The 23,012-nt window shown below is 37.7% G+C and overlaps 1 protein-coding gene and 1 long non-coding RNA gene across 3 annotated transcripts in view; both read right to left on the reverse strand.

Moving 5' to 3' along the window:
• KCNH8 (potassium voltage-gated channel subfamily H member 8) overlaps positions 1-23,012 on the reverse strand; it is a 200,823-nt gene that overhangs the window by 147,180 nt on the left and 30,631 nt on the right. The gene's annotated exons all lie outside the window — the stretch shown is intronic.
• Positions 4,044-9,948, reverse strand: LOC310893792. The gene is made up of 2 exons (XR_014579291.1): positions 9,243-9,948; positions 4,044-4,452 (listed from the first exon to the last, which is right to left on the reverse strand). It is a non-coding gene; the product is annotated as an uncharacterized lncRNA (long non-coding RNA).

Genomic DNA, 23,012 nt, shown 5'->3' on the forward strand with positions numbered 1-23,012 from the left:
GCTTTCTTCTTTTCTGCTTTCTAGTATCTCACCTCTATTCCTTCCTTGTTCCTTAATTTTGCTCATTTAATTTTTCTGATTACTTGCTCCAGCTCTATTCTGCTAACTCAAGTCATTTTCCATTCCCACTATCAGGAGATTACTGAGTAAGGATGTAAAGGCACCGTCTGCAGCTGAGATGAAAACCACACACACGCACACAAGTTAATCTTTGTGGACTATATATAAACTTAGAAATTGTTTGTTACCCCAAGCTAACTGTATTGGAAATCATAACCATTTCAGAGAGCAATGGGAAGATAAGCTTCCTGACAGCCAATTGTTTTATCCACAAATAAAACATCAGTTCTGTGGTACACATACAGGACACGAGGCAGCTTTCCTTAACAATATTTACCCAGTTCCCTGTCTTTTAAGTAGATTGTCATCTTGAAGAAATTCATCAAGACATGGAAAAGCTGAGAAAAGTTGATAGCTTTCTTTAAGCTACAGGAAATGAGACATTTTGCTCAATCACAAGATTAAAAAGTAGAATACCCTTACTGAAGTTGGGTAAAACATAGAAAACGTGTCCTTGCATTTCTTCAAGCACATAGACAGAAATAAGTGCTAATTAAATAACCATATCGTCATTAGCAACAACTACTTGCCAATTATTTAAAAGATTTGTCAAGTCAGCTAATAAACACTTAGAGGAATGTAACCATTATCTGCATTAAGTGTATTTCAGCAGAGATATCTAACAACTGACTAAGTCCAAAACAGAAGCCCATTTCTGAGTGATCAGACTGCTTATTATGTAAGTGGAGAGGTAGCAGGCAGGAAAATATTTCAGGTCTAAAACTGCCATCTATTTGTTCTATTTATTCATCCGTTTAATTCATCTATTTAATTCTGAAAATGAATGAAATTTAAGTGAGTAGTTCAATCAGTTAAATACACATTTATTACATGTCCTACCTTGTCCTACTTAAAAGCAAGGCTTATAGACAGGCCGCTTTTATCAAATGTTGTGTGGCTTGCAGGTGGTCTCTAGATGCAGTATATAATGCAAGTTTATTACGCTACAGAAGCAAAAATCTGAGGGACATCAAAAAGTGTATGTAAAAGAGTCACAGCAATGATTGTCAATTGTAACTCAGAGAGCTTGAGACAAGACTGGAAACTTGTGGTTGCTCTGCAGCCCTATTGGAAGGAGCTCTCTTTTAACAGAGAGACAGTTTTGTAAGAAGCACTGGAGTCTAGAAGTACAGATTTTGTTCAAAATAATTTAAAAAAATGAAAAAAAAAAAGAAAAAGAAGAAGAAGAAGAGTAAGAAGAAGAGGGAGGCAAAAAGCTTGAATCCCTTCCTAGCTTTTCCCACTGAAGTAGACAGGACAAATTGTATACACCTTTGTCATTATTGCCTTCCTCCTCTGTCTCAATAATCAGAAGCTAAGACACTCATCTACCATGTAGGATTTGTCCCCAAGCAGGTTGTATCTGAAGGTACCTGAATTATCAGAGTATGTATTAAATTTCTGTCTTTCAGTCTTTTTTATTTCACATGAAAAATAATATTCCCTGAGTCAGAGAGAATTTCACAGTCACCAATATCTCAGGCTGTTGCACGTTTTGTGGGTAACCACTAACTCCTCTGATTTGTCTGGGAATTTTTTGTAAGGTCTAATGGATGAACTAAATTGTCTCTGGGAGTTTTGAAAGCCCAGTATTCTTTAAGTCTCTCAGTAAAAACCTCCCTTTTTCAAATGGATTTTACTGTGAGGATTGTGTCAGTAAGTAACACAGTAATTCAAGATGGTAGGCATAGGCATTTTTCTTAGCTAAGGTTTCAAAACAGATATTATCCCTCAACTTCAACCTCTTTCTGATATGTAGACTTTCTGTAAAATAGTAGCTACATTTAAAATAATAATAATAATAATCTGTTGTCTAACATATTTTTTTCTGGCTAAATACATTAATGCTTATTTTTAATACATGATTTTTTTTCCAAAGACTACAAAAGAAGAAGGTGCTTTGGGCATATAGTAGTGTTCTCATTGATAACAAAGACACCACCATAGTTTCAGATGTTGTACCAGGAAAAAAGGACAATTTTGCCCTGTAGATGATGTCTTCCTGTGGCAAGGCTGCTATTGCAGGCTCCTTTGTGTCCTGCATGAGTCTGGCTCTCCAGATTCTGGAGTGCAGTGGGATATTTATTACTAAATTCCAAAATTAATTAGCCTATATTTATAGTGTTTTGAAAGAGAAAAACATTGCACGCATATTGATGTTACAAGTAATTAAGAATAAAATCTTTGTTAGGATCTGATATTAATTCCCTAATGCCTAGGAAGCAGCATAATTATTTCTATGAAGGTTGAGCTTTTTGTATTGAAAAAAAATAGAAGATTTTACTAAAACCCGACTTGTATAACACTGTATTGTCTGCATCTCCTATTCCTATTCTAGACAGTCACAGTTGAGCATTTCCTCAGACTTAAAAAACGTAGAATTTTTTTAAAAATTGAAAGCAACAGTTAATCAGAGACTAAACTTTCTTGATCAGCTTAATAATAAAGTGAATCTCAAAGACTGTGTCTGTCTTAAAAAGAAAATATAAAATATTTTCTGCTCCTGAGGTCAACAGTGCAGCACATTCCTCATTCATGTAGGTTATTCATTTAGCTTACACCAAACACACACACACACACACACACACACACACAAAAGGAGAAAAAAAGAAGAAAAGTGAAAAACAGATCCACAAACAAATAAAAAAAAATATACAGGTAAAAAATGTCAGGGTAACTTCATTCTTACAGAGTATTGGGAACAAGCCTGCTCCCTGAATCTTTCTTTGGATTTGCATATGAAATCAGAAGTTATTTTGGACCCAAACCATGTAGTATGAAGCACATTAGCTATCAGACAGTATAGGATAAAAGGCTGGAAAAGACTTCTAAGATCAAGTCCAACTGTTAACCCAGCATTGCCAACCATGTCCCTAAGCATACTGCACAAGGGACTTAACCATGTAATATAAATCTCTGATGAATCACCTGGCAGTTCTGAAACACTTCTGTACTGCTGTAACCAGCAGCTGATATGATGCTAGTTATCTGTAAAAAGCAGAAAAGCATATTTCCTCAGCAGATGTGCTGGGGATAAACAGGGACCTCTTCACTCTTAACTTCACTATTTTATTTCTGCAGAACATTTGATCCTGGGTAAGTGAAATGGCACAACCACAGAGACAGGTCAGGAAAGGATGTGTAAGGTGAAACTATACTAAGCAGTAAAGCTGTACGTCTCCCTTCAGTATGTAGCAGTAGTTGTAACAGTCCTAAGTATTTAAACTTACAGGCATGCCAAGTACAGACAGCACAAGCCACGGCTGGTTGTTCACAGGCACCTATTTTTTATGCCATCACTCTACGTGTGGAATCCATGTATGAGTCTTGCAGTCAATTACCTCTTTTGGGAGGGAGACGTATTTTCGTATTTGTTCCAAAAAGCTTATATATGTTTTGGGAAAGTGATTAAAAAAATAAAAAGAAAATAAAAAGAAAAAAAAATATTCTGGTTTGGTAAAAGGCTCATAGACCTCATTTTCTCCCCTCCTGTAAATTGCTTAAGCTGGAGTCACATGTGCACCAGCAGGTACTAGCAGGCATTTTTACTGACAAGTATATAGTTATCGTGTCATAAAATAACCAAAGCTTTCTGTAAGTTCCATGTATATATGGGATAAATACAGTGATGAACAAACCAGGTGACTTTTATCCCTATAGTCACTTTCAAGCAAGGGACTGCATTTTGCATCTATGAGTGAAAAAAATCAATTTTTAAACAACTGTGTAAGTTGTAAGTATTTGTCTGCAAATTGAGTACATTAAAACTATATACATTAAATAAGTAAGTAAAGTAAAAACAACACCACAAGGCAATGGTTTAGTCTGCCCCCAAAATTATAAAGAAGAGGCATAAAGATAAATGGAGTATGGGGTAAAATAAAACCTGAGTTTGTTAGCGTAGCAACCACATAACCACCAAGTGATTATATGAAGGTGCTTTATTCAGCGCTGGAAGCCGGGGCAGGTGCCCAAATCTGGCTTCAAGTCCCGTTACTTCCCAGCCGTTATTTATACATACAATATTGCGTCAGGTATACATATTCATTACAGGTTGCAACATCAGCCTCGCTTTTCATTCTAATTAGCTCCCCTCCCCTTTGCACATGCGTGGCGCACTCTGGTGGTCGTCCAGGTGGTCGTCCAGATGAAGTAAGGAGTCTTCCTCTCCGCTGAACTCTTTCACCTTTCTCACTCGACGCATGCTCCCTCCGCTCCTTGGTTCTGCTTCAACTCATTTCATCATCTCCAGGCCCTTATCCAAGGTCAGGTTGTACCTATTCCCTCCCAGGGTTCCCCTTCAACGATTCCTTTAAATGTTCAGTGTACTCCCTAGGTTTCCAGTATACATAGATTACTTGATAATGTAAGTACATTTAATAATATTTAATTATACCGTATGATCCATCACCTGAGAAACATTAATAGAACATCCATTCGATTCTCCCCAACACTAACATTTCCCCCCTTTGAAAATACTTCACTCATACCAAGAGCAAGTATTTTCATTACTATTAGGTTGAATCAGGTTAGTAGAGGTTAGTGAGTATAACTTGATATAGAGATTAGTAAGTATAATCTTAACGCATCTTCGTTAGTCTACTATCTTATTGATTCCTCTATGCCTGCTTGTTAACGCTAGTACTATAGGATGGGGGTGGAGTAAGTGGGATAGGGTGTTCTGGGTGATTCCCAGTAACCTACTAACCTCCTTAACCACATTGGCAATGAAATGTGGTCCCCTGTCTGAAGAAATACCCAATGGTACACCAAATCTAGGGATTATTTCCTGTAGTAACCATTTTACCGTTTCCTTTGCTTGGTTGGTGCAACAGGGAAGGGCCTCCGGCCATCCTGAAAAAGTATCAACCCCTACCAATAGGTATTTATAACCTCTTGCTTTAGGCAGTTCCACGAAATCTATTTGCCAGTAATCTCCAGGCTCTATTCCAGCTCTAATTCTCCCCATCTCAGCATGTTTCCTTGCTACCGGGTTATTCTTTAAGCAAAGCTCACATTTTGACATTACTGATTTTGCCATTGTTAACATGTGTACCGAGATGACACCTCGTTTCAAATAGGTCACCATTGCTTCTGCACCCCAGTGACATTCGTTATGTTTTATTTGTAAAATTTCTCGCATTATTATAGGAGGCACTATGAGTTGTCCTGTCGTAGTCACATACCACCCGTCAGGATTCTTCTGGGCCTTCATCAAATTTGCAAGTCTCTCATCTTCCGCGGAATACCTTGGGTTTTTAGGTAATTTGAAACAAGAGAGGCCTACCTTCGATGGAATTAGAGCCATTACTTTCCGTACTTCACGCGCGACCTTCCGGGCCGTCAAATCTGCCAGTCTGTTACCTTCTGCAATCTCTGACATCCCTCCTTGATGAGCTTTACAATGCATTATGGCCACCTGTTGGGGTTTCTGTACAGCTGTTATTAATTTCAATATTTCTTCCTGATATTTTATATTAGTCCCTTGTGAGGATAGCATTCCCCTTTCTTTCCATAATGCCCCATGTACGTGGACTACCCCAAATGCATATTTTGAATCTGTCCAAATATTCACATTCTTACCCTCGCTTAGTTCCAGGGCCCGCGTCAGGGCGACTATTTCTGCTCGTTGGGCTGAAGTCCCCGGAGGTAGGGAATTTGCCTCGATCACTACCTTTGATGTAGTTACCGTGTATCCTGCATAACGAGTCCCATTTTCCACAAAGCTGCTTCCATCCGTGAAAAGTTCCCAATCCGGTCTCCCCAGAGGCTGATCCTTTAAGTCTGTTCTGCTGGCATAGGTATATTCGATGATCTCCACGCAATCGTGACTGAGGTCTCCTTCCTCCGTAGTTGTTCCTAGAAACACTGCTGGGTTCAATAGGTTAGTAGTTCTTAAGATTCATTCGGCTGGGCGATAGCCAATGGCCCCCCTTTTGCCTGTATTAAAAGGACTGTGGCTGCCACGGCCCTTAAACACGAGGGCCATCCGGTGCTTACCGCATCCAATTGTTTAGAAAAATACCCCACAGGTCTTTTCCAGCTCCCAAGTCGCTGGGTCAGTACTCCTAATGCCAATCGTTGTCTCTCATGCACAAACAGCTGAAAGTCCTTTGATAAGTCCGGCAAGCCCAAGGCAGGCGCCTTTATCAGGGCTTCTTTTAATTTCTTAAAGGCCTCTTGTTGTGGCTTTCCCCAGGTAAATGTACAGGCCTTTTGGGTTTCATAGAGGGGCTTTGCTATGAGTCCATAGTCTATTACCCACAGTCTACACCACCCGGCCATACCTAGGAAAGCCCGTAGTTCGTGCAGATTTCGCGGCTCGGGGATTTCACAAATAGCTTGTATTCGGTTAACTCCCAATTTTCTTTGTCCTTGAGAAATTTCACATCCCAAATAAATTACTGTTGTGCACGCGATTTGTGCCTTTTGTTTAGAAACCTTGTACCCATTTAGTCCCAATTGATTCAAAATATCAACAGTTACCTGAATACATTCTGACTCTCCTTCGGTAGCTATTAATATATCGTCCACATATTGTAACAGCAGGTATCGATCCTTTGGTACCTGAATTTGTCCTTGGTTAATCCAGTCTTCTATTTCTTTAGCTAGTTGACTGCCGAAGAGGGTCGGGCTATTCTTGAATCCTTGAGGCAACCTTGTCCAGGTTAGTTGCATCTTTCGTCCGTTCCGTGGATTTTCCCATTCAAAAGCAAAAAGTTTTCTACTATCCTTGTCAATGGGTATGCAGAAGAAGGCATCTTTTAAATCAATTACAGTAAACCACTTATATTTTCTTTTACAGATGTTAACAATGTATAAGGATTAGCCACCACTGGGTGAATATCTTTTGTTATTTCGTTTATTGCCCTAAGGTCCTGCACTAGCCTGTATTCCCCATTAGGTTTCTTTACTGGGAAAACTGGGGTATTATATTCAGATTTGCATTCCTCCAGAATGTGGTAGCTAAGAAATTTATCTATAATCTTTACTATTCCTAGCCTAGCTTCTAGCTTCAATGGGTACTGTTTAATCCGTACCGGTCGGGCCCCTTCCTTAAGTTCAATTTTTACTGGCTGGGCTAGTTTTGATTTTCCAGGCTATTTCCAACAGCCTATCCAAATTTCTCAAATCTGCACCTTCTAACTTTTGCAATTTCTTCCTAATATCCTCTTGGGCTTGTCCCAAGAAAATGAGTGCTAATTGAGCTTTAGCTTGCTCAGTCTCTACGTCTAAATCTGTATATTTCTTAGCAGTTTCTTTCAATCTCTCTAAAAAGGCGGAAGGTGATTCCACTTTTTCTTGCCTGACATTATACAATTTTGATCAATTTATGGTCCGGGGCATGGCATTCTGTACCCCGATTTGTACCCAATCTTGATATCTCTTCAGCCTCCTTATTCCATCCCCTGTGTTATAATCCCATTGGGGATCCTCGGTGGGGAAGTTTTGATCTAGATTTCCAAGCACTAATCCATTACGTATATCTTCTCGGGCTCTCTCTCTGGCTGCCCGTAATACCATGTCCTTTTCTGTTGAATCCATCAAAGTATCCAGGATCACCTGGAGATCATCCCAATCGGGATTTTGGGTTTTAATTATCATTTTCATTATCCTAGCTACTTTATCTGGGTTTTCCCTGTAGGTGCCGGCTGCTTGCTTCCATATCATTAAATCCCCAGCTGAAAAAGGCACCTTGACATATACCGGTCCTTCTGTCCCCACTCCTTGCCTGAGGGGAGCGATTATTTTCCCTCCCTGTTCATTTATAGTTTCTCCTGCCCTTCGCTGTTGCCGGGTCCTATGTGACACGGGGAGACTAAAATCGGGGATTCTCCATCACTACTGCTATCTTACTTTTCTCTTTTCCCTCCCTGTCCTGGCTCTTCCGGCGGAGCCGACGGCGCAACTTCCAGATCAATATTTCCATTATTATATTATTATATTATATTATTATATTATTATATACATTATTATATTATTATATACATTATTATATTATTATATTATATTATTTCCCATAATACTTATTATTCTCTATTGCCTGATGCTGTATACAGCGTCCCTCCTTAGTACATGCACAACAACGTTCCTCAGTTTAAACTTCAAGCACCATTATTCCACAAGCATGCTGCCATTCAGGCTTTCGGCGCAAATAAAAGAATAATTCCACATACGGCAGTTCATCATATTTTCCTTCCCACTTACAAAATAGCATTATTGTAAAATTGTATTATATTGCAATGTTCCATTCTCAGGCCAAGTTTCTTGGTCCTCTAGTTTATACTGTGGCCACCAAATATTACAATAATCAATCAGCTTTCCTTTCCGCATTTCTTGACCAAAACCTCCCTCTTTCCAGTGTGCTAGCAAACACCCCAGCGGGGATGTCCGCGGGATAGGTACATCTTTTCCCAGAATTTCTTTAATCTTTTTCATTTTGAGCTTATGATACGGACCCAAAAGCTGCCGGAGCAGCAACACACTCTCCCGAAATCTGCCGGAGCAGCAACACACTCTCCCGAAAGCTGCCGGAGCAGCAACACACTCTCCCGAAAGCTGCCGGAGCAGCAACACACTCTCCCAAAAGCTGCCGGAGCAGCAACACACTCTCCCGAAAGCTGCCGGAGCAGCAACACACTCAACACACTCTCCCGAAAGCTGCCGGAGCAGCAACACACTCTCCGAAAGCTGCCGGAGCAGCAACACACTCTCCCGAAAGCTGCCGGAGCAGCAACACACTCTCCCGAAAGCTGCCGGAGCAGCAACACACTCTCCCGAAAGCTGCCGGAGCAGCAACAGCACACTTTCCGGAAGCTGCCGGAGCAGCAGCGTGCTTTCCCAAAAGCTGCCGGAGCAGCAGCGTGCTTTCCCAAAAGCTGCCGGAGCAGCAGCAGCACGCTTTTTACATACCAATAATACCAGGTGCTGACCCTTCAGCACAAACCAATACAATTACCAATGCCGAACCTGCAGAGCTTTCGCTCTGTCTAACGGACGGCGCCTAGGCTTACCCCGGGAGCTCCCTGCCCAACCGAGCGTGGCTTTCGCCGCGTCTGACCGGCAGGCTTTCCCAACCAAATCGGTACCGAATACCCAAAGTTGAAAGCACCTTTGCTTACCACTCCAGTGGTACGTCGTGAGCAGCGGAGGTCGGTCGTGGTCGACTGCTCCCCGAGAATCCCTCGGTGCCGGCTGGAGCGAAACCGAGACACGATCCGCCTCAGCAGTGCCCACGCTGTCCCATCTGGGTCGCCAAAATGTTAGCGTAGCAACCACATAACCACCAAGTGATTATATGAAGGTGCTTTATTCAGCGCTGGAAGCCGGGGCAGGTGCCCAAATCTGGCTTCAAGTCCCGTTACTTCCCAGCCGTTATTTATACATACAATATTGCGTCAGGTATACATATTCATTACAGGTTGCAACATCAGCCTCGCTTTTCATTCTAATTAGCTCCCCTCCCCTTTGCACATGCGTGGCGCACTCTGGTGGTCGTCCAGGTGGTCGTCCAGATGAAGTAAGGAGTCTTCCTCTCCGCTGAACTCTTTCACCTTTCTCACTCGACGCATGCTCCCTCCGCTCCTTGGTTCTGCTTCAACTCATTTCATCATCTCCAGGCCCTTATCCAAGGTCAGGTTGTACCTATTCCCTCCCAGGGTTCCCCTTCAACGATTCCTTTAAATGTTCAGTGTACTCCCTAGGTTTCCAGTATACATAGATTACTTGATAATGTAAGTACATTTAATAATATTTAATTATACCGTATGATCCATCACCTGAGAAACATTAATAGAACATCCATTCGATTCTCCCCAACACTAACAAGTTTATATAATTGAGGCTACTCTAAAAGAAAATTGACAGCATTCTTTGATAAGACATGATATTCCAGAGAATCATAGTGGATGTATCTAGATGTTATAAAGTCTTTGACACAAGGACCTTAAGAAACAAATTAACTGAACAGAAGGTAGGAATTGACCTTAAAAAAAAAAAAAAAGTATTTAAATTCCAGTTTTAATTCCAATATAAGTGTGAGTGGACAGTATTTTGTGATGGTATTTTTGTGATTATTCTTTTATAAGCATAGACTAAAGATTTTAGTAGATCACCTCATATTACTGTGTATTCAACTTCAGGCATTTTCACAAATGGTCCTAGAAAAGAGGGGGAATGAGAAGGCTGTTGTGTCTTAAAAGAGAGTTCCTGAACCCAGAGTCTTGGAGGGTACTATCAACACTAAAGGAAGATAGGAATATCTCATAGGAAGTAATCCTGAAAATTGGTCTGAGGTCTGTAGAAGAGGAATTATATTAAGTAATGTGACTGTGCAATTTCAAGTGGATTTCTCCTAACGTGGTTATTTATAATCTGGAGATGAAAGAAGGAAAAAGATCCAAGTACGCTGACTGATGATCACAGGGTGACTGATCCAAGAAATCCATGAGATCATGAAAAAGGATTCAGGAGCCCAGGGTAAGTGACATGTGACATGGCTAGTAAAAATGAGGTGTACTAGCACCATTAAACAAATACTACTGAGAATATTTGAAATATTATGTGCAGCTTTGTTTTCATTTTTGACTGAACTTAATAGTGTTAGGACAGAGCTACTAGAAAAAATGGGGAAACTGCAGGAATAAGAAGAAAAAGAACAGAGTTTTGTTTGGCAACATAAAGCCTAAGGAGACGTATGGCTCTATGTGAGAGAGAGTGCTTGTGACGTGAGTAAGGAAAGATAAGAACTACAAAAACATTGTGTGTTTATTCATGTATTTATGCATTCAAAATTAGGAGAAAATTTCCATTGAAAGCATGAGTAAAGGAACAACACCCTCTCCCAAACAGATCAACACCTCCCTCACAAATCCTGTTTGAAGATTAAGCTGAAAAAAATTAGAAACTACATGATGTGTTGATAGCAAGACACTTGGTTCTGTGACTCAGGAAATCCCTTCCATTCCTGCACTTTTTTGAAACTACTAAATAAAAAAATAAAAAAGAAAAGAAAAAGAAAAAGAAAAAAAGCTAAAATGAAAGTCCTACACTAGGATTTTACACAAAACAGAAATGTTTAGAACATCTGCTCTGAGATGGGAAAACAGATTTCCAGCTGTCTTACTGAGATGAACACTGCAGGGATCCCGGTGATACTCTTCTAATATTTTATTACAAATAAAATATTTTAAAGTTCTGGGGCTGAGCAGCCTGTTATTCATGGAAATTTCTTTGTTAGAATAGCTTCAGTCAATTATTTTCAATATCTATGACTTTCACATTTTTAAACACACGGGAAGTATTTTTCCATTTCAGATTTCTTATAACGGCAAAAACATTTCTGTCTTGTCCCCAGTTGCCATCAAGACTGTCAAATTTCAAAAACATTTTCTTTGTAGTATTTTACATTAGAATCTGCTATTATGTGTTCTATCAGTACCTCCTCTAACATCATTAATTTTAACAAAAGAATGAAAAATAACTGCATCATGTATTAGAAGCTTTGGATATATATAGTCTGTAAAAATACATACAGTAACATTCATCTATTTTGCTGCTGAGTTATCAACAGCTTTAGCTTTTAAGACCATGAATATTTAATTTCTACCATGTTCACTGTTCCATTTTCATTAATTGCTAAATTCCCGTATGTGTAAACTTGTGTCAGTTGTACATTTTCATTTATAAGGGTGTTTGGAGGTGATATAATTCCCTGTTACTTTAGTTATATGCTAAGAAATCCAATATTTTCTCTTCATCTAAATGCAAAAATATATTTTGCAACTCAGTCTTCAAAGGCTTTATTTATGGAATATGCTAGATTATCTTTAATCTCTATAAAGTATTATGCAAGAATGACAGAAATTGCAAAGTACACAAGAATATAAAAGGTAATCTGCAAAAATACTTGTGGAGTTTAATTTTCATACAACCAAAAGTGAAATGAGCACACCGAAAGATGGAAACTTCAACTTCTATACAATTTTTGGTAAGAATATCTCTAGTTATTTACACAAGAGGATCACTCTCCCTTTTAAGTACCCCTCAACCTATTCTGCACTTAAAAGCCAGGGCATAATGAAATTCATTACAAGGACCAGGAGCATAACAGCAAGCATTTAAAAGTTCATTAGTTTTGACATGTATTATTTCCACGCATATTATAGTATGTTCTTACAAATTTGTACATCTGAGTCTTTTAAGCTCTTCTTCCCCAAAGTATTTCTGAGACAAAAACAAAACAAAACAACAAAACAAAAAATAAAAATAAAACACCATCACCAAAAAAAAAAAAAAAGTTATATATCAGAAAGAAAAGACAGACTACATATATAAACCCTGTAGGTTTAAAAACGTCCATTCCTCAGACCTTGGTTAAATCTCATTTAAGCGTACTTCATACCTAAACTGAACATCTGGACTCCCTTTATGGTTAGAGAAATGGATATTTTCTGGTCATGATTATTCTCTTTTAATGTACATGTCAAAAATAGGTCAGATGAATCATGCTCTGAAGGTGTCTGTTTCTACCCACTAACTATAAAGAGAGAAGACGGCTCAAATGTAGGTGGGTAGAATTAACTGAAAGGAACAGCATCTGTCCTATACTCCTCAAAGTCACGGAAAACTAGAGCTCAGCTGCCATTTATAAGCCCGTTCAAGAATCTAAATCAAAACCCATGAACATTTGGATAATTAATTAAATGAGGGTTGATGTGGGCAGAGGATTTTGTTTGTTTTTATCTTCCACTAAGTTATTTCATTCCAGGAGGAGTGCACAATGGTTTTCAGGTTAAAAATTAAATAAAGTAATAAAAATGTATCTCATCATATTTTAAAAGTCAAATGTTAAAAAGTGGCATCAACGCCAAAACTCAGGCATATAAATACATTATTCAGAAATTCTTAACCTTTTTTTGTCACTGAAAATTGGTTTAGCTGCAAGCCTTTAAGAAGTTAAGCTCCATTTTTTGCTTGCTACTAAATAAATGTTTGATTACAGAGCATACCAGCATTTCTGTATTCCTCTATTCCACTACAAAATCAAAAGGCAGCTCAAACACCCCAGCATTTGAGGTCACCTGTGACTTTGCCCTGGAACAAGCATTCAAAGTAGCTGGAAACTAAACTCTGCTAACTACCATGTATGGTCAGGCTTGCTGGTTGACAGCAGCTGCTGCACGTGATTAACTGCAAGGAGGACTCTGTCTTCCCTGGACACTCAATTCATCTCCTCCAAGGGATTCCACACAGGCAGATCGCACAGCATGACACTGGCAATGATGCACTTGAGTAATCTGTAAATTAAGGCTTATTCTCAAGCAAGAGCCAGTGGTGTAACCTGACCCAGTATAGTCCCTTCTATACTTCTACACTTCTTCTAAATAATTATTCTCATGAGTTGTCTTACATGATTCGTGATGTTTATAAATAGGGGAAGAGATTCTGAACATAACTTTGCGTAAACCTATTTGCTGAACAGGCTGTGAATAAAATATTTTCTTACAGTGTTAGTGCTAACAAGATAATGCATTCAACTCCAGCTATATAAGATCTTGTTTGCAATGTATTGTGAATTATTTTCACAAAGTTTTTCAAGATAAGTCAATTTAAAAGATTGATTTGAAATAAGCTAGGGCTTTTGATATCTAAATAAAGTTACTTTTATAATAGGGAAAAATGCATAATACATATAAGAAAGATGAGTACAAGAAGTCAGATGGATAGGCTGGACATAGCAAAGAGAAGACAGGACAAGATAAAAAAATTTATTTGGTCAGCATGATATGTTCTGCTAGTAACAAAAGATCAGGTTTCCACCTTGGCTTTCCACTGCCTCCTACAGAATGTAGTAGACTTCAAGGTGTGCTGACCTGACCGAATCTTGGCTTTTCCAGCAGTTTAGGAAGTAGATTGGCTACTGAGAAAACATTGACAGTTGTCTATGTCATCAGATACATTTAACCCTTAATGCCATTCTTGAGATACACCATTAGACTAAATACTGGCTAAATAATTTAAAACAAATACAAAGAAGTTACAACTTTAATGCTATTAATAGAATGTGCATGTTTTTAATATTTCCTATGAAATAATTAAAATACTGAGTGGTTTGAAATATTTTATAGGCTTCTTCTAAATTGCCACCTTCACCTTCCACCTTCACCTTCCACCTGTACCTGACATTGCAGGTTCCCAGCATGCCTAGACTTTGACAGGTATATGCAATTCTCCTTGATATGGTCACATTTTCAGTTGCTTCCCAGCTGTCTACTTTCTCATTTAAAGTACACAATTTATGACCACAATTACATCATACACTGAAGCAACTTTATATCAGTACGGTTTTGTAGAGCTATGGTTAATCATTAGAGGTGTTCCCAGGTCTCTAAGAGGTGGCATAGAAATAAAAAATAAAATAAACTAGGAAAAAAGTCTTTACTCAGAGGGTGATGAGGCACTGGAACAGGTTGCCCAGAGAAGTTGTGGTTGCCCAACTTCTGGAGGTGTTCAAGGCCAGGTTGGATGGGGCTTTGAGCAACCTGGTCTAGTGGAAGGTGTCTCTGCCAATGGCAGGGGGTTGGAATTAGATGATTTTAAGGTCCCTTCCAACCCAAATTATTCTATGATTCTAATGATGAATTAAAGCTTGCAGCTGGACTAAAACATGGGCAGATTTTTAGTTGTTCTTGATCCAGAGTAAAAAATATGGTGAATAAAAAATTGGTAGATTTCATGATTCACCCATACTGACATGCAGCTATTACTATAAATCCATGGAGTCCACACTGGAAAAAAAAAATCAATGCAGTTCCTGTTGGCTACACTACTACAGTATGAGATTACAATGAAAAAAAAAACCCTCTCAAATCTTGCTTATTATTAGTTAGTCTTTTTATAATGTCACCATGAGTCTAGTTTTATAAGGAGCAAATTAATTCACTGCAAGACCACACACACTTACAAATCTAGTTGCAGCATAAGTACAATAGCAGTAATAATTTCAATGAAAGCCTATAGAAAAAAATCCTCTTAATAAAATGAAATTCTAGCATGAGGTATATTACTGTTAAAAATGCAAAGGAAATTAAAGAAAATAAAAGCCACATAAAAATTATTACTAAGATTCGCAGGTAAATCTGCATATATAAACCATTCTTATTTTTCTGGTTACATCTCACAAGGCATGGATTTAACATGAATGTAGGGAATATATGCCGTCAAGCTGAACAAGCACCTTCTACCTCACCCCTCTGATTGGGGGTTACTCCCTTGTGTGCTTGTATATCTTTTGCTTGCTATAGCCTGTATGTTGTATAACTATGAAATTTGATAGATCAGCACTGAATTCTTTCACAGTGCTATATTATTCCATAGTGCTAACTGGAAATCATTATGAGTAGTCATTTTCTAGTTTATGACTGAATATAAATGCAAGAAGCTTTCAAAAATTAACTTCTCAGCAAAAGCGTTTATACAAGATCATCATCTGTTAGTCTTTGAATGAAATTCCTTTCCTGCTTACTTAAAGTACAGTCTACAATGAGATGCCAGATTTTTGCTGCTGATGATCATATGAACCTTCCTATCCTCACTCCCAAATTCAGAAATCCTATATGGGTCAATAACGACAGCTCATAGGCTTCCAGCCCAAGCAGAAAAGGTGCTTGAAGGGGGCATTAAAAAAGTGGAAGATTGAAACTATGTGTCAATATTCAGCAGAATTTCCTTTAAACTGCTCCAATTTACACCAAGGCCACAAAAACAGTATTTTGGAATCAGGAGGTTGCAAATGGCTGTTAAACAGTGGTTTCTCCATCTCCAGTATTATGATTTCCTGTGAAATAGATAAAAAGATGGTGATTTATCTTCCTTGATTCACACTGAAAGGCTCTGTAAAATCCTAATAAATTTGATACTTTCAGCCATGGTTTTGGTGTATGTTTACTCTTAACACGTACTTACACTGATGTAGTCATCTTATACAATTTCTGCTGACACAAAGGGTCAGCATATTAATTTTAGAAAAAGGCAAATCTGTACAGCACATTTCTTTCTGTTTCTCCCATGAGAATATCACAAACATGTACACTCTAGGAAGCAGACCAAGAAGTTCAACGAAAAGTATTCTGTGTTCTACAACCAAAAAAACTGTCCGCTCCAAGAATCTACAGGATCTAATCTGCCCTGATGGACATGATCAACAGTTGCCCAACAGAAATTGGAATGGACTGCAGCAACAACAGAAGAAGATACGCCAAGCAAAATAACAATCTGGTGTAACGTCCTAACTCATTAACGGATCATAACTACCTCGAGTTCCTGCCTACTTTTAAGAATTCCTACTCTTAGAAGTAATGGAACACCTCTGTAAGGGGTGGAGCTTAAGCTGTTCTCTTCAGACAGTCTGTGGTAGCTCTGTGCAGACTTGTATCATTTCCTTAGCACATAGTGTTTGAAAATAAGGAAACCTCAAGTTAATTAATATATTGCAAACTAATCATAGAACTTAAATTATCTTGTAAATTCAGTAGCATCCTGTAAAATTTTCAAGTCTATGGCAACACTTACATGCATGTGGATAAAAGCATTTCACATCAGAAAATAAATATCACCAAAGTAATGGAGAGTTTACAGTGAACATTTTAACAACATGTGAATTATTTCCAGTTCTTTGCTTAGTGTAGAAATTCAGAGTATTTGATATGGTGGTATACAGAGAGGTGTCTAGTGGGAGTTGTGCTGCCAGCTTCTATGGGAATAATATCATCCACTACCCTTTTAAATTAGGGCTTATATGTTGAGCTTGATTGGGAGAAAAGTTTGCATAAAGCTTTCCTTAAATTATTTTCTTGGTCCAGTTACACCATTTATTTAGAACTCGGGTAATAATCACAAGGATTAAGGACACAGTTCAGAAAAGTGACAACACCTACATGGCATTACAGAGCAATCCATAATGGCATGGAAACTTCATTTTAAAGAGAAAAATGTCAAGAAATAATAATGAAAGAGCAACTTAGAAAAACACTAATGCATTCAAATGGATGTACTCAGACATATTGCTTCTTATCCTTCTATTTTAAGAGCTTTTAAATTTAAAGAGTGAGAGGTTTTATTCAATGTTATAATACTTTCCTACATTACACTATGTGATAATCAGGAAAGCAGTAAGTGCATGTAAGGAGACAAATAGAAAAGAAAATGATCCTACTTCCTTCAGCTCAGTGAAATCACAGTGTAATTCATGTAATGCAAGTAGATGTAAACAAGATCCAGTAAGAAAGCACCTGCAGACCTACATTCCATTGCCTTAACAAAAAAATGGCCTGAAAAAAAGAGCAGCTTCATTACAATCAGATGCTGACTATACAACATGGAGCTTTGCAGGTCCTGGAAACTCAGCAGCACCTGTAAATTTCCCATTCTGCAACATATGAGGTGCAAATGGGGAGCTCATTCATTTCATGTAAATAAAAAACAGAAGCCTTAACAGCAAATGATATAAAAATAACATGCAATTCTGAATATAGAACCACATTGAAGATGTCTACCTATCTATCTTTTCTAAAAGATTTCTTATTCTATTCTATTCCAGAAAAGAAACTTATTACTAGAGAGAGTGTTGATCAATGCAGCCAAAGCAAGGAAAAAAAGGATGCCCTCTGTCCTATTATGGTCATTATGATCAATTACTTATTGTGCGGTCTTTATAATATTATTTCTTTTCCTTTCAGCTGCTTGAACTACAAGTTTCTCAGGGCCACACCACTCCCTTAAGACATGCTTGGATTATCTTTACCACAGCAGGTCTTTCCCATTTTATTTTGTGACACCATTGTAACATATTGCTGGCATTTCTGCCCTGGAGACTCATTTGAATATATCATAGAATCATTACAGTTGAAAAAGACCTTAGAGATCATCTGGTCCAACCATCCCCCTACCACCAATATCACCTACTAAACCATGTCCCTAAGCATCACATCCAACCTTTGCTTGATCACCCCTAGGGACAGTGACACCACCACTTCCCTGGGCAACCTGTTCCAATGCCTGACTACTCTTTCTGAGAAGAAATTTCTCCTAATTTCCGACCTGAACCTCCCCTGGTGTAATTTGAGGCCATTTCCTCTAGTCCTATTCCTAGTTATCTGTGAGAAGAGGCTGACCTCCAACTATCCACACCTTCCTTTCAGGTAGTTGTAGAGAGCAATAAGGTCACCCCTGAGCCTCCTCTTCTCCAGACTAAAGAACCCCACTTCCCTCAGCTGCTCCTCATAGGACTTGTGTTCCAGGCCTTTCACAAAGCTTTGTAACCCTCCTTTGGACACGCTCCAGGGCCTCGATGTCTTTCTTGTACTGAGAGACCCAAAACTGAATACGGTGCTCGAGGTGCAGCCTCACCAGAGCAGAGTACAGGGGGACAATCACTTCCTTAGTCCTGCTGGCCACACTGCTTCTGATACAAGCCAGGAAGCCATTGGCCTAACTTCTCAAAACTCATAATTCAGGATAGAAAAGTAATCTTGTTTCTCTTGAGACCTGGGAAAAACACTTACAGTAATTATCCCTTTGGAAATGCCTCTCTAGTCACAAATTACCTACTAATAAGCATAGCTTTTTAGAAATACAAATAAATGGAATTATTCATTGAAATGTAATTTCATATGTATGTTCTGTTAAGGAATGACTTGCTGTGACTGCATGGCTGCCACTCATATTAACATATTTTAATGCTTTATTATATCCTTCACCTACAACATATCCTAATTTGCTACTAAGGACACATGAGCATGAAAGTGCACGCACTCACGATGCCTGGAAGAATTATACATGTGGAAGAAAAGTTTGAGTTAGGGATAGAAGAATAAAATACAAAACTCAAATTCTATGTTTCGTGATAAAATACATTGATTTTTTTTAAAAAAAGAAATGGACAAATTTTAACTGGAGACAATAAGGAAAATAGTTTAACTCATCAGTAAATCACAGCAGATAAACATCAAGGGTGAGAGGCAGTACTGCAACTTAGTGATGCCAACTCAGTACTTTTTCAAATCTACCATTTGGATCACAGTAGGACATATTAATGACTTACATCTGTAGACATAATTGATTCTGTGATATACCCTAAACATAAAAACTTTGCTTCTAAAATATATTTTCTTGAAATCTGACATTGATATTCATGCTTACAGTTTCATTTTTGCTTGTCATAATGATGGATGTTCACAAAAAAATAATAATAAAAAATAATAGTAATAATAAAAAGACTTCCAAAAAAGCCATGCTACTAATTCCTCTTTTTTACAAAATTGAGTGTTTCTCTCTATCCCCTTACTATTCAACATGAAATAGTGTGTTGTCTTCTGAAGTATAGGCACTGCAACAAGTAGACATTCAACAGTTACACAGGAGTCTTTTATTTTCTACTTTGTTCTCTGATCATTGCTTACAAGAGACAAAGCGGTAATGTGAAGCCTGACATAATGAGGTGTGTGGTATGAGGAGAAGCAAAGAAAAGCAGGCAGAAGAGAAAAAAAGATTCCCTTCTCTACTGTCTAGTTTAGTGTGTTCATTTCATTTGCAAGTTATTTTCCTTATTTACAAAAGACATCTTGAACTTAGGCTATTAAATCTTGCACACTTCTACAAAGAAGCTGACAGTAACACATACAGAGCAAGAAACATTGTAGTTTGCTAGACACTAGAATAAGCTCCAGTAGATTAAACTGGATGTTTTCATTAAAAGGGTCATAATTTATTAAGTTTTATATATATGACAGAGGTGGATTCAGAAGAAGAAACTTTTTTTTTTTTTTTTTTGCCTTTATAGGCAAGAATCTCAAAAAAAATGACTTAAAACGTCTTCCTAAAAGTTTATACCTAAACCCAGACCACATTCTGTCACACATGGCGTGGAGAAATCCATTACCAGCAAGTGAAACAAAGTGAAAGAGTTTGCCTTGAATTAATAAATTAATTAAAGATTTAATTATGCAGTGATTTCTTGCAGTGTTCTTCCCATCTGAGCTGGGAGATTTTGTCTGACACAGACAGAACCACAACATTCAGTTAAATGGATCCAATCTTGTTCTCCATGCTTGTCAAACAAATATATCAAGACTGTGCTCACTCATTTATCTCCCACATATTTTTTCAAAGGCACATAGGAATAAAAAGAAAATCCTCATATCAAGATATATATTCAATTGTCTTTACTGGTGGACTACAGAATTTCATATAGAAGTTCATAGGCTAAACCACGCAGTGGTGAAGGGCTATTTGTGACTCCTGTCCACTATAGGAGTTATCAGAAATGTTTTGACCTTAGACAAACCCAGCCTATAACTTTTCTAAAGAAAAGTCAGCACCTCTTCTCTAGCAAGGTCTACTATCCTAATGGAAAGACACTGGGGAAAGAACTGACACTTACAATCTGATCTAGATCATTTATTGTAGGGCTTTAAGTTGTTCTGCTGACCTAAGACTTGCAATTTTTTAGCCATTCACCCATAACATTTCATTCAGTTCCCAAGCCCACATTTTTAAATGCATCTGTTTCTGATCAACAGCAAAAACTGATCAGTATTTCTGATTTCTTAAAGAATGTGTCTGGATCAGGACCTTCATCTAAGTATGTTGTTACTTAATTGCTTTGCTAAACAGAGCAAGAAATGTTTTACAGCTAGGTAAATGGCAGATGTTGCTTTCTAAACATCTCTTCTCTGTTCAATGAAGCAGATCTTCTATCACCTGCATCCCACATACATAATAGCCACTACTGATTTTTTTTTTTTTTTTTTTTGAACTGAATTGAAACATACTCTCAAAGTCAAATACAGGATATGATGTAAACAATTTGAGATTTTTTGAAGGGGCTTATGATTCCTTTCAATATAGTAAATCTTCCAAGAGATCATTTAATAGCAAACGTGGTAATTATGGGGTTCCTCAAATAATTTACCATCCTTCAATTAGAAATATATTAAAAAAAGAAAGAAGATACAAAATAAACGGAACGTTAATGATAACACCTCACAAATACACCTTTGAAAGACTGGTATCAAACCCTACCCCTCCAAGACTCTGTTTATATTCTTTGTAAAAGTTAAGGCTGTATAGTTATTTCTTTGTCTCCTGTTCGTACAGCATTTATTACATGAAATTAACTCACCAGTTCCACCAAAGAAAGCTTCATAGCAGAGAGGCAATTCATAACAGCCATAATGGAGTGCTTACAAACTTTTCCATGGTTGGAAAAGATATAGGAAAACCCAATAAAGCTTTGCCTGTTGCTCTGTTTGGAATACAAGGTCTCCTAATGACATATCCCAGTGCCATTAGATATGATCTGATACTGTGATGCAAATATTTCACTGTCTCTGTCTCTACTTATACACTGTACTTGCTATGTCATTTATGCCTTCTCAGCTGCTAGGATGGAAGAGAAATATGTTCTATATATCTCTTCTGCCCTGCAGCTCAGCATTTCCAAAATTCCTGACTACTCAGAAGAATTTTTTTTTCCTTCCTCAGCCTGGTTTTAAAATTGTGGTACAAGATGTAGAAACTCAAGTCCATCTATTTCATGTTTCTTGTACCAGCATGGCCCATTTTTCACTTTGAACTGTATAAAAAATATTTGTGTTTCACAAGTTCTGAAAGAATTGGCTGATGATATTGTTCATTAAGGGAATAGGTTTATGGATTTAAATCTGTTTTCCTTATTTATTCTCTCATGTTTGAAGATGATGTCAGAAATAAATGAATTTAGTAATTTCTACTAAATAAAGTATAGCAAGAAAATAATGCAGTTAATTCTAAAACCCTTTAAATTCTAGCTAAAATATAAGGCAAGTCATTTTTGCAAACGTGAAAGTATGAGAACTTTAAAATATTTTTTAGGAAGTCAATGAAACTGTTGATTATGCTATAATATCAAAACTCTAGTATTACTTTAGGCTCCACATGGCACTGTTTTGCTCTGTTTTTCACAGTTTCCAGTCACTACTACCTCCGCACACCAGCCAGTGCAAAAGCCCTCCAGTTGCTGCTCATTTCCTGTGCTTATGCCAGGATGCAGGAGCATGGACCTTAACATTTGAAGAGAAACAGAAACTGATTCCATTGCCAGCAAGAAATTAAATGAAATTTGAGCAGGCTAAATCGTGGTACCAGCAACTGATATATTCCCCATTTTCTTCAATGGAACTGTGAAGATCTGTGCTTTGTCTAGTACTTGCATTCATTATACTCGCAGTCTTAACTACACATGATATAAATCAAAGACTAAGTTCAGTGATACTGATTGGGAACTCAGAGCTGCATGATCTTGTTGGCGTGAGGATATGTGACTATCTTACCTGTCAGTTTAGAGATTTAAGCATTTTATTTGGCACTCAGGGAATTTTAAAATAAATTATATTTTAATCCTGTGTAACCAAGTTCCACCAAAACAATAATTAAGTTGTACTAACATAAAACTGGTGTGAAAGATTAATCAAAAGCCAATAATTTCTAATGTGTTTTCCTATTGCTCCTACTTCATCTTTTGCATCTACATCATTGTTGACAGTTTGCTATTCAGTATAATAGATGTGTCAGTGTCCTTATTTTCACCTTTTGTTAAACCAATAATTTGAGAACAGACAGGGTTAGAAGAACCTGTGTCTTCAAATTACATTGTGTGTATCTCTGAAAAAAAAAATTCATTTGGGCTGAAAAGGAGAAGCAGTGAAAGGAGGAAATGAAGGAATGGAAAATAAAAATAAAATTCACTGTTTCTTTCTGCACCAAAATGACAACATTTGGATAATATACAATATACTTAAAAAACAAACAAACAAACAAAAACACAAAAAAACACCAACTACAAAACAATATAA

The sequence above is a fragment of the Anser anser genome (genome assembly GCF_964211835.1).
Source record: "Anser anser genome assembly, chromosome: 2".
NCBI lineage: Eukaryota > Metazoa > Chordata > Aves > Anseriformes > Anatidae > Anser > Anser anser.